General features: G+C 34.6%; 1 long non-coding RNA gene across 1 annotated transcript; it reads left to right on the top strand.

Annotated features, from left to right (window-relative positions):
- The first annotated feature begins 9,923 nt into the window (after window positions 1–9,923).
- Window positions 9,924–12,810, top strand: LOC148863108 (uncharacterized). The gene is made up of 3 exons (XR_016108916.1): window positions 9,924–11,632; window positions 12,055–12,254; window positions 12,384–12,810. It is a non-coding gene; the product is annotated as an uncharacterized LOC148863108 (long non-coding RNA).
- Window positions 12,811–13,249: the final 439 nt, after the last annotated feature.

The raw sequence follows: 13,249 nt of genomic DNA, 5'->3' as shown, positions 1-13,249 counted from the left end.
AGATATCAACTACAAGTTTGAAAATGATGATATAATCATAATGAAATATAAATGAATGTGCAAATATTTTAGACAATATGAATTCATACTGCACAAATTTCAAAAAAAGAAATAATCAAATCTTGCTGCAATAAATATAAAAATAATGGAATATAGTAGGAAATTTATGGGGAGATACAAATGAATAGTGAATTCCTTGGGGAGTCTAAATTAAGAAAGTTTGTAACCAAAATACAAAGACAGCATTAGTGTATCATATAAAAAAATATAAAACAATGTTTTTTAGATATATGCTAAATAGGATAGAATATACCTTGCTTTCTACTTGAAATCACTGATATGAAAGTCTACTTATTCCATACTTTTATTACTTGTATCAGGGTTTCATTGAATTGAAAATAGAACTGGGACAAGAAATCCACCTAGCAAGAAATGTTTTAGACTATTTTGAATTTGCAAAAAAAAAAAAGGTTAAAAAAAAATAATGATGAACTACTATAAGGAATTGACAGCTAATTGGACCTAAGATTAAGTAGTTTCACATGGGTTTGGGTATATCTAGTTAGTTTCATTAATTAACAATAAATTCTGACATTTTAATAAATATTCACAGAGAAAAGTTGTACTTGAATTGACAAAATCAACACTTCAGAGAGGTGAATCTTGGATATAATTGTTGACATGACCATCTTTGTTGGGGGGATGGTAGAAATAATCCTCTAAATCTTACTTGCATATCTTAACAAATAGTTCTCTAAATGCTTCATGTTTCCAGAACTTTCAGCTATCTCTAAATAACAGTTTCAATCACTTCATTTTGTTTACCTTCAAATTCTGATAAAAGGTCAATTTGTTTGAGCTGGTGTTCCAAAAGTAGCTATGTGAATTAGTAAATGTTGCATTCAGTTGATCTATTCAACTCTGATGAATAGAAAAGCAGTTTAACTTGCTTACTTTTAAGTGTAGTTCAAAGAATTCTTTTCCTGTTTTATGATAAATAGAAAAATTGAGATGCTAATTCCTAGGTTATTTTTATCTAATTCCAGATCCATCCCACATCAACTATGATGAATAGAAAAATAGTAAAACGCCCTCTGCTACTTTCCTCTTGTTCGTTTTTTAGCACCCTAAAAAAAAAAAAAACCATTCATCCAATGGAGAAGTGAAACTTCTGTTCACCAATGCTAATGTCAGGGTGTTTGTCCAATCGGACAACCCGGCATTTGCAACTATGCAGGGGTGAGAATGGGACGAAAACGCATTTGTTATTTGGCCCCACTCTCATTTCCAATTTTCAGGGGTAATATTGAAATTGTATATCAGAGTGTTAGGCCATTGTACTTGCCCCACTTTGATGAACAGCGTACGGCCTTATGATAATTAAATACTGGGAAAACGAAAAATATAAAGAATAAAAAGGGAAAGTAAAATCGGGTTTTTTGACACAACAATTAATATCATCCTCATTTTTATAAATGGTATAGAAATGGTATCGGGTGTATGGTATTGTTACTTGTTAGAGTCCTGTACTCCTGTTAACCGAAATAAAAAACATATTGGATTTTTGGCAATTTCAGGTGGCTAGGCCTAAGAGGCTAAGATCGATCCCCTGTAGATTTTTAAACAAAAAAAATAATAATAAAAAAATAAAAATAAAGGCTTGCATACCTTGAATTGAAAACACTTGATAGTTGATACAAGATGTTCATGCGAAATATTATCAAGAAAAAACAAGATTTTGAACTTTGATTCTGTCCATTGAAATGTTGTAAATAAAACAGATTTAAAACAGTTCATTGAAGTTTTTTTAATATAGTGGAAATGTGGAATCATCAAGTTTTGGTCAGTCATCATATTTTTCGAATGGCATGTCAAAGCTAGGTCACCATTTGATTTGCCAACATTAGGCCATTGGTGGCCGCGGGTGAATCAGTCATTATTAATGAGTCATGAATCAGTATCACTTTTGCTTGATTTTCCAGACCTACCTGGACGGAACCACATTATTCACATACACTATCTACTACGAGAGATTATTTGCATTTAACATGAATCTGTGAAGTGAATTGATTATATCTATGCATTGTAACTATCAAATGTATGGTCAGAACAATTGGACTTGAGAGTTTAATGAGATTGGGGTGCATGGGTTGGGTTAGTTGGGATTGAACGGGTTGGTGGGGTTTAAAGTAATTTACGTATAAACTTTTATATAGTCATCTTTTATTGAGTTTTATGGCCTAAGAGTAGAATTGAATGAAAATATATTTATAAATTACATATATATTTATATGCATATATATATATATATATATATATAATTAGTAAAAAGATATTTTATATGAATATAATATACACGTGCATGTAATTTTTTAAATAAACTCGGAATGGGTCGGGCCAGGCTTGGACTACCCAAGGCCTCAATCCAAATTTAGGTCAAGCCTGAAAACTCAGGTCCAACCCATGCAAAAACAAAGATCATCTTTACACGAAATATTGGCCATTTGCCCCTACAAACGGATAGGATCAAATTGGATATAGGTAGACCCCAATTTCATTCATTTATATTCAAAGTTGAGTTATAATTGAATATTAAATGGTATAAATAAGTCAAGTTAGAAATGGTCAAAATGTTATATATTATTAACAAAATGAACTAAGAAATGACTTTAATATTATATTTTATAAACAAAATGAATTGAAAATTACTTGTATAAAACTTGAACCTATGAACATTCAATAAAAATACAACATTCAAACCAACTCCAATGATAGATATAATATAAAATTTAAGTATATATGAGCATCTATATTTAAATCGAATGGAAATATGGAATCTGATTATATCAGATCAGATATGGGTAGATCTATATTTGATCCAATTACAAATGGATCAAATTCGGATCACCCTTAATAGTATGTAATTTGAATTCAAATTTGGATAATCAAATACATTTGCAGCCCTACCTGATCTGCTGGGTACTTAGTAGTGGAATCCTTTTGTTGGATCTCTAATAATAATTCACCTTTACAAATAGTGTTTTATCAGGTTGAAGAACAAGAAACCCTGTAAGCTATGCATTCTTTTTTGGGGGTCATTTACTAAAACACCCCTTATAGTTTTATATATTTATGAAAATCTAACTTATAATTTATATTTTGCAATTGATTTACTTAATCAACCTTTTGTCAATAATCTTTTATATTGCCATCAGAAAAGCACATATACTGAGTGGAAAATGTTTAAGGGATTGGGCCTATAGTATTTTATTCTTAAAGTACCCCTAGCACTTCATTTCAAGCTTTTAAAATGAACCAATGTTTGATTTTCAGATCTATCACACATTGTTTGGTTTAATAAGAATGAAGAAGAAGATAGAACAATGCATCCCAAGCTATTAGTTTGCAATAACATGTCCTCATTATTCAAATAAAGAAAAAAAAATTGATGAAAAAGAGTTGTTGCCCATGTTTTACTAGGGGCAAGAATGACATTTTCATTTATATTTTCTGTTGATTAAATTGGTCCCAACAGATACTAAAAATACAAATATGTAAAGAACAAATAGATACAAAATAATACAAAATATCAAGTTTTGCACTCTGCATATTTGTATTTATACTCCTTGCAAATTGAGCCTATGATCAAAACTGTCATTTTCCACTTCAATGTAATGAAAGGTTGATTAAGTAAATCCGTTATGAACTATAAGGGTGTTTTAGTAAAACACAAATCATAGGGCAAATTTTTGTAAATCCATTAGACTATGTAGTGATAAGTGAGGGAGAGAGGCAGCGAGCAGAACATGTTTGATGGTGATTGGATTTGGTAAACCGTTGTATAAGTTTTGCTTGTAGCATATCCGGAGTCACCAGTTATCCTCTAGATAAAATTTAAGGAAAATTCTTGATTAGTACCCTATACTTTGTGTCTAGTGTCAAACTTTAAAATGCGACATTCAATACCTGAATTGTCAAAACGTAACAATCCAGTACTTGCCATTAATCAGCAATTAACCTTCTGTTAAGGCTGCATTTGGAAACGATGCAAATGAAGTGTAAATCCCGGTTCAGGGTAAATTTGCACTCTGATTCACTTTTGCTTGTGTTTGGCAACATTACATTTATGCATTGACAAATGACAGACTAATGTATATTTACATTGATAAAAAGATGTAAAAGCACATCACCAAAAAAAGAAGTAAATTTGCATTCAAGTGGGCTTTTGATAAAAAAAGCATATGCTTTATTGAAATTCATGTTTACATCCATTACAATTAAAAAGCCTGCTTGGTAAGAAGGTAAATTTGCCAGTGCAAAACTAACCCAACTTTGCAATTTATATGAACCATTTTCACTCTACATATTTGCATCGTTTCTAAACACAGCCTAGTGACATTTGAAAAGGACACAAATGCCCCTTGAATATCTTTTAATTTTCTTTATCAACCATCTAAACATTGACAAAAAATTAACAGTCTTAAATCCTTACTTCTTCCATTCAACAAAGTTGGGTTATGTTTGAGTGAGCATTCTAGTGACCCCGACTTTCTTGAATAGAAGAGGCGAGGATTTGAAACTACTAATTTTTTTTGTCAATATTTGAATAGTTGATAAAGAAAATTAGATGACACTCGAAGGGCATTTGTGTCTTTTTAAAGTGTCACTTAAGGGATAATTAACAGCTAGTTAATGGTAGGTATTTGATTGTCACATTTTGAAAGTTCAGGTATTGAATTGTCGCATTTTAAAGTTTAGAGACCAAAATAACACTAAACCCAAAGTACAAGGTACTAATTGAAAATTTTCCCTAAAATTTATAGATGTGTTCAAGAAGAAGGTTGGTGTTTGGACAGATTTTCTAATTTTCTGTTAAGCAAATAAAAAGACGATATATTAGTTAAGAGTCAAAAAATTTTTAGGGGTGCAATCGGTATTCAATAAAGAGTGATCGTAATTTGATCTTTTATATAGATTGCCCCTATCCAATTCTATATAATCGATTCGATTTGATTTATACATGTTCATATATATACTTTCTGTTAACAAAGTTAGTTGAACTATTGTGTTTTTACTTCAAATTTCACACATAGTTTTTAATTTAGTTTGTTCATTACATACAATATCAAATTATTTAACTATCTAACGTGTGATTGAGATTTGAGTTGTATTTTAATCCAAAATGAATCTGATAAAAAATATGTCATTTGAATTTGAATATACTTTTTTTTTTCGTGAAACAAAGCCCAAAGGCTAAGTATCTGTATCTAAGTTCATTCAATTGCGGACAGGGGGTGGCAGAGGGGAGTCACCCTCCATGCCTTGAAAATCCCTATAGTAGCTATTTGAATCCCACATATATTTTGCCCCCATGTTTTTTATCTTTTGGCCTCCCTTATCCATATTTATTACGTTTTGCCCTCCTCATTAAAAAATTGGGAGAATGGTGGTTCAGTCTAAGGTTAGAATTTTTAGGCCCAAAAGTATAGTTGGGGTAGGTGTCAGTTTGGAATTTTTAGGCCCAAAAGTAGGGGTTTTTGACATTTTGGATGTTTATAGATCTGCAATGAAATTCAAAAATCTGCATTGGGCCTATCCGTACTTTTTCATAAAAAATTCTACCTCTGCCTCTGTTTGCAGCCCTAAAAACTTTTATACAAAGAACTTACTGTAACCAACAACAAGATTCAAAGTATCAGAAACGCAAGGTGTACTAAAAATGTAATTTTAAGGGATGTATCAAGATACGCATGGATACACTAGAAAATTCAAAAAATCTTTAAAAAATATGAACAATAATAAAAATGAGTTTTATGTAATTATAACTAATTTATTTAAACATAAAAATTTGTTTTTAATGATTTATATGAAGTATTGGGATATAATTAGTAACCATTGAAAAATAATAGAAGAACTAAAATGTATGTGTATACATACTAATATTTATTAGTTAATATTTTTTGAAGTCATTTATTAGTTAATATTTATTATATATAGATTTAGATGATATTTATTATGTATACAAATTAATATATTTCTTAGTTTTTAATAAATAAATTTAGCTTGTATCCGTCTTATTATTATATAAATATTAATAATCAAATCTATAGCATAAGTAATTGAGGTTGGCGTAATGGTTAATTAATTAGTGTTGCAAGCAAATGATTTCGGTTCAAAACTTTTTACCTTTGGTTTGTGATTTTTAACAAGTTATTTGACTTAAATAACATTTAATGACATATCAAATGATAACTTAAATGAGCATTTAATTAAATTATATTAGCATTTAGTAACGTCTCAGACTTAGGCTTAATTAAAATTGATATTAATGAGAGAGAAAAGAAGTAGAAGTGCAAATATGTATGATACAAATATATACAAAATAATATAAAATATAAAGTTTTGCACTTTAGATATTTGTATTTGTACTCTTTCGAAGCTGAGCCTTAAGCTGTATTTAATTGCAATGCAAATAAATTTGTACTGATGCAAAATTATGGCAATGTAAATTCTGACATATATATTTTTTAATTTTATCTTATTTTGTTTGACTGCAATACAAATGGAATAAATTAAGACATTAAGCAGAATAAAATAAAATCTAAATTAAACAAGAATTTACATTTTTTTATATTTACATCTCTTTGCATTTAAACTAGTGCAAATTAAATTAGACTGCAACCAAACACAGCCTTAATTTCTATGACTCAGGTACTGACCACATCCATCATTAGATGTGTTCCACTGGCAGGAAAAATGAGATAGCACAATGACCAATTGAATTCTGAAAAATTAGAGCGTTCAGTGGTTAGGTATGGCCATTTATATTGAATTTATTTTCTGAAAAGGCCGTTTTTCAAATTTGACCTCAATTGTTGCCAAAAGTAATTTAATCCCAATTAAAAACATATGGACACATTAACTTGGTAACTTTGTTTTTCGCAAAGTTTGCGGAGGGGAGCCATGCCCCCCCCCCCCCAATGTCCTCAAAATTCCAATAAAACACATTTAAATCTTACTTATATTTTTGATCCTTTACCTATGTTTCTTAGCTTTTGGCCCCCCTTATTAATATTTCCTAGCTTTTGGCCCTCCTCAAGAAAAAAATACTAGCTCCGCCCCTGGGAGGGATCCCTTAAATTAGAGAATACCACTCCTCTAGTAATGGGAATGGGATTCTGATTTTGTCCAGCCAAAAGGTTGGGATCGGAACGACCCATCAAAACAAAGATCCACTATTGGAACAAGCACTTTCCCCGATGTATCATCCAAGCCCTAACCTATTACCATATCACCAACCGATGTCTGGTGGCAAAGAATCAACCAGTGACCCTGACGGTAAGCTCTTCCTCTTCTTCTTCTTCCTCTTTACTCTATTATTGCTTCAGGCGTGTAGAGTGTGGTTTTGAATAGTTGAACAAGGCTCTATCCTCTTATGTGACACTTGATAAACAAATAAAAATTCATTGGGCAAGAGAAAAGGGAGGCATTTGTGGTTTATAGTTTATCTTTTGGGTAAAATATAAAATCCTCCCCTAAGTTTTCTGACAAACATAAAATCCTCCCTTACTTTTTCACTTTAGCAAAATCCTCCCCTATATTTTGAAAAACAATGCACTTACCTCCCTTCCCCCATGGTCCCATTCAGAAAGAGCTGATTTAATATGTTTATTTTTTTAAATACCTATTTTGCCTTTATATCTATTAATTAAGATAATAAAATAGTTGTAGAACACTATTCATCTTCTTCTCCAAGAACTAAGAGCCAGAGATAGCAAAGGCAACTTACTCCATCCCTCCATCTTTTCAATTCCCCCTCTCTCTCTCTCTCTCTCTCTCTCTCTCTCTCTCTCTCTCATTCTCTAAACTCTACCCTAGTCTTTGCCATTTCCTTCACAGTCCCATGGCCTTTCTTCTAAACGGCCATGGTATGGTATAATGATAATTTACTTGTTCAGTAAGATATAATGATAACATCTCGTTTTCCGTATGTTATAAATTTTCGTCACTCCAAGGAAATATATACAAATATTCAGCGCTATCTTTCTCTCTGAAATATTTCCCTCAAATCTTTTACAAAACCCCAATTTTTAAACTTTTTCTCATATTAAATGTTCGTGTCCCGGCTTAAATCCAAATTTCAAAACAAAAGTACGTCACGAATTTCTGCAAAAAAATACAAGTTTTTCTCAAATCCTCTAGTAGCAACAACAAGCACAGTATGATGGTTGGCTGACTTGGCCCTTTCAGGCACGCCTTCAACGGAAGAAAGAGTGTCAAATGAACATTGGGGACCATATCCATCACTCGATAGAGCAGCAGCGGTAGAAGGAGCAGGAGACAAGTAAAAAATGGGGGCCTCCATAGTTTTTTGGCACTTAGCTAACTAGTGGGCCCTCAGCCACCAGGGATTCCAAACAATCCTCTTCATCTTTGGATGCAGAGGTTACTTCCCCTGATAAAGAAATCTATGAACAACTCTTCCGAATTACACTGTGGAGAGTGGCACCTAAGAGGTGCATCAACTCCACAGACGTTTTCGGAGCTGCCCAAGAGGCGTAGAATTCCATATGTATGAAAGATATCAGGTCATCTCTGCATTAGAAAGCAACGAAATCAACACCTTCTACCGTTGCATCAGGGCAAATTCCGATAGAAAGCATTCGCCTCCGATTTTATGATCAACTCCTCGTCTAGGACAAGGTACTGATTTTATGATATCTCTAATTTTATGCTTTGCAACAGTAGAACGGTACCTCATCTGGGACAAGGTACTGGTTTCTTGGGTGAGAACACAAGGGCTGATACCACCGAACTCCCCATTCAGAAGTTGCAGTGGTCACTGTCGCCTGCAACAATGGTATTAAAATCATCGCCACTATTGCAACTTCCAATAGTGGCACTGAACAATAAGAGTATTTAGGAATTTTAAAGTAGGGCAATATCTAACCAATAAAGGTATAGTTTGTCAAATTCATAAATAGTAGTTTAAAAGATTTACCCTTTCTAATTTTACATAAAATTTAACTATATAAAATCCTATTGAACTGACTAGGAAAAATCAAAGAGACTGTTGAGTGACTTGCGTTAATATCATCTAGAGATATTTTCAATACATGGCAAGGATGTATTGTGGGACGTTGTGGGGCGCAGATATGAATTGTTTTCAGGATGATGCAAGGCGTGGCGACCTACGCTAACTGTTAGGTAACAGAATACCGGTAGAAATAAATATGATATAATGTCTGTGTGCATTTTTAGTGCCACATGACTTAAGTGGGAGGTAGTGTTCCAGCTGGAATTAACTCTTTCGTCACGTGGATTTTGGTTTGTTCATTTTCTACTCTGGATGGACACGTGTAAAGCTGAGGTGGGCTGATTTGAACTCGGCTTCAACTGATCAGCCTCCTAACAATTGACCGTTTCCGTGAAAAGTAGATGTGGATGGAAGTATCCGAAACCGACCTAACAAACACGAGTTCAAATCTACGCCTCACACAATGGAAGTCCGCCACCTGTCCTTTCGTACAAATTCACCTCTCAGTGCGCGCGGAGGCCGTTAGCTCCAAATTTCACCCAAAATGAAAATTTCCACCCATTCGGCCATTCCCGCTCATACTCTCTCGACAACTCAAAAATGCCATTTTAAAAACTGAAACACAGATCAAAAGCATATAAGAAAGGTTATTTGTGAAATCCAAGTTTTTTCCTTGTTTCGAAACAACACTGGGAGACAAAACTCCAGTTAGAACCTACGCAATAAACAACAAAGCGAACCAGAGAAGAAATATCTTTTATCTTTTAAGGTGTGGTTAGGGTCTTAGGGAGAGAAACATGCAAAAACTAATTTTTTTAAGGCAGACTCAAATGAAACATGTAGGAAAAACAACGTGAACAAAGTAAAGAAAAAAAAAAAAAGATTTGAAGCAGAATGTGAAATGAGCATTCTTGCTGTCTAAAAACTGAAGCGGAAATTCAGATGGGTTGCTCTGTAAACCCAAAACTGAAGCAGAAAACTTGATGTCTGTTCTCTGTCTATCTCTTACCATCATTCGAGTCCGACGAACCGAAACTCAGCCAAGCGAGAAAGACCAGAAGGACCAAGGAATGCCGGGATGCCATGATGGACTATGCAACAGAACTGATGATAAAAATACCCAGCATCTCAACAGTCATCCCAAACATCGGACTCAACTGGAAAGCCAAAATCAGCAGAACCCCTTCATGCTATAAAGCCTTAAACAGTCACAATACTCTAAAAAGGTAGCCATGCTTTAAAGCTCTTGATTTGAAGCATATTTTTATCTTCTGTGATCACTTTAGATGTTTGTTAAGATTATCGTCTTGGAGAGAAGGAGAAGCAGAAAAAATTTCTTCTAGTTGCAGACATTGAAGCGATGTCTTCAAAGGATTTCGTCATTTTATCCCGAAATTTTCATTATTTTTATTCTCTTTGTTGTAATTAATTCTGGTTCTGGGAACGATTATATGTCAAGACGATATTACTGTTCATCGCGAGTATGAGCGAGGAATGGGGAGAAATTTTCATTCTGGGTGAAATTCGGAGCTAACGGCCGTCCCTTGGCTCCGCACGCGCTGCGGGGAGAATTTGTGCGAGAGGACAGGTGGCGATTTCCATCGTGTGGTGCGTCTGTGGGGCGCCCGGTCGTGGTCGCAGATTTGAACTCAACGAGAACAAACCTAGAGCTTGTGCGTCTGCATAGGGGAAGATATTCCCAATTAACGGAGTAGTGTATTGTGGGTAGGGGTGGGTAGGGTTCTTGTGGGCAGGAGAGCCGGAGTCGGCAACAAGACTGAGAATCCATTCCTCTTCAGTCTTCTCTTCTTCCGGTTAAAACCTACACACAGCATCAACGTCTGATGATCCATGAAGTCAGGTGGTTTAACTAGAAGTCGGTTTATGTCACGTGGGCCAAGTTACACGTGACGACGCTCTTCTTTACGCCTTCACGTCGGTTCACTCTCCTTCACCCTCACGGTTTCTGTCACGTGGCCCAAGTCACACGGGACGACGCTCTGCTTCACGCCTTCACGAATCACGGTTCACTCTCCCTCACCCTCACCCTCACGGTTTCTGTCACGCGTCTTCGCTTCAGAAACTTCACGAAGGCAGCGTCCGCGGAAACCATATAAGAAGAATAGACTTGCTTGGTCGACCACAGCTCCAGAGCTGTGAGGAGTTGCTGATCGAGAGGAACACCAGTTTTGGTTCTTCAATTTTAGCTCAATCATGAAAGTAGAGCATGCAACAGAATCCAGAGAGCAGTATTCTCGTCGTGTTTTTCATAATCTCGTTGATCTTGGGAGGTCAGTCATCGATATGGATATAGAAAACAAAGCTCCGCCAGAAGTTGATCAACAGAGACAAGGATCGCTAGAGAATCTGACGTCCTCCAAACGGGTAGAAAATTGGAAATGTATCATTCATCATCAAGTGCTCAAGATCAGAGAAGAAGATTCACACCTCGGTGAGGACATCGCTGAAGGTCTAAAAGAAAAGCTCGCTATTGTCAGCCTGACTTCCCAGATGGATAGGTTGAATATTATAGCAAGGCCAATCTTGCCTTCTTCGCCTCTTAGCGGCAAAGCTGCCGTTCTTAATTAATTCAAGGTTCGAATGCCGATCTTTCCTTTTCCCTCCTCATCCTTCTTCTTCCTATCTATTGCTTGTTTGATCTTCGCTTTCTTTTTTGCCTCTTTAAATTCTTAATTTTTTCTTTTGATAGAATTCGTGTTGTTTTTTTTTTTTTTTTTTTTATTGTATATGCTGTCCTCTTACTCTGCCTTTATTGTTTCTACAGCCTCTTCAATAGTTCCTCGAACATTAAAGAGTTCGATTTCCGATTTACTTTCAAAATGTTTTCTCCGTATCAATTCCATCCAGTAAATACTTTGTCTTATAATTTGTTTAAGCAAATTTGTTCTGAATCTGATCCTTTTTCCCTCAAGTAAATGATAATTATTCTTCGTTGTTTATCAAAAAGGAAGGTAAATGATTTTCATAACGTTGCGTTTTTTATTTATATTTCCCAGTAACGTTTTACATCCCGCGAATAAACTTGGCCAAGAGATATATCTTTGATGCGATAGCTGGAAAATCGATATATAACTTCGGCAGAACAGAGATTTCAGCGGGTAAAAGAGCAACTCCAACATCGTTCTTAGCTTTGTTCTTTTGGTTTTCATTTTCACTACCTCGCCTTACACTTCAATGAAAGCCTAAAATTCAACACGTAAATATTCTATTTCCCCCCTTCTCTTCTGCTTATCTGTGTACGTACCTATGATATGTTGTTTGAAAAGCATTTCAGTTTAATTTGAATTCCAGAATCAGTGAATTACCTTTCTTTTTAATGATTTAGGCTGGAGTAGACGAGAGATTCGAAGGAGAGGGAGTGAAGGAGAAGGTCCGGAGATAATGATCATGACGATGGTCAGAAGAAGGAAGGGCTGGAGCATAAAATTGTATGACAGATCTTTGGTTTTCTTCTTCGTAAATACTCCGCAAATCGTAATTTCTGTAAATGCTGATGCACTGTAGTTGTGAATTGAGACAACTTCATTTTTTTTTCTTCATATTCTGTTGCTTTCCCTTTGTTTTTTTCTTCATATTCTGTTGCTTTCCCTTTGTTTCTCATGTTCAGGCTTTAGAGTAAAATGCCACGGATACTGATTGTGGAGCAGTCGTGGCCAATTGGCCATCAGGACTCTGGGAATTTAACGATGTATTATGTTTATGTGAGATGAACTGTGAAACGTTTGATCCGAATTTAAAGAGGTTATGCCGAATTTAACGATGTATTATGTTTATGTAAATTGGGCCGTGCTGCCTGCGGCCTGGCATGACTTTGAACCGACCCGGCATGATGGCATGCAGGCTGTCTGGCCCAGTATGAGTGTCTGTGCCATGTTGAGTTTAGGGTTTTAGGTCCATGGACCAGGGCCAGGATTTTATTATACTAATAATAATATAATATATAATATATAATATATAATATATTAATAAAATAAATAATTGATTCTAATTTTATTATATTATTTTATTTAATCATTGTATATATAAGCAATTGTATATGTCAAAATTCATATAAAATTAAAATTTTAAGTTTTTTTTCAATTTTTTTAAATAAATAAGTAAAAATAACTTTGGCCCAATCCATGACCTGACTTGGGCCAAAGCTTGGCCCATACGCCAGCCCGGCCCACGGCATGGCATGGCATGACAGGC

Source organism: Nelumbo lutea, chromosome 3 (assembly GCF_056320005.1).
Source record: "Nelumbo lutea isolate HS-2025 chromosome 3, American lotus-T2T, whole genome shotgun sequence".
In the NCBI taxonomy this organism is placed as follows: domain Eukaryota; kingdom Viridiplantae; phylum Streptophyta; class Magnoliopsida; order Proteales; family Nelumbonaceae; genus Nelumbo; species Nelumbo lutea.
Note: the sequence above shows the minus strand (reverse complement) of the source record. Positions and strands in the feature narration are given on the sequence as shown.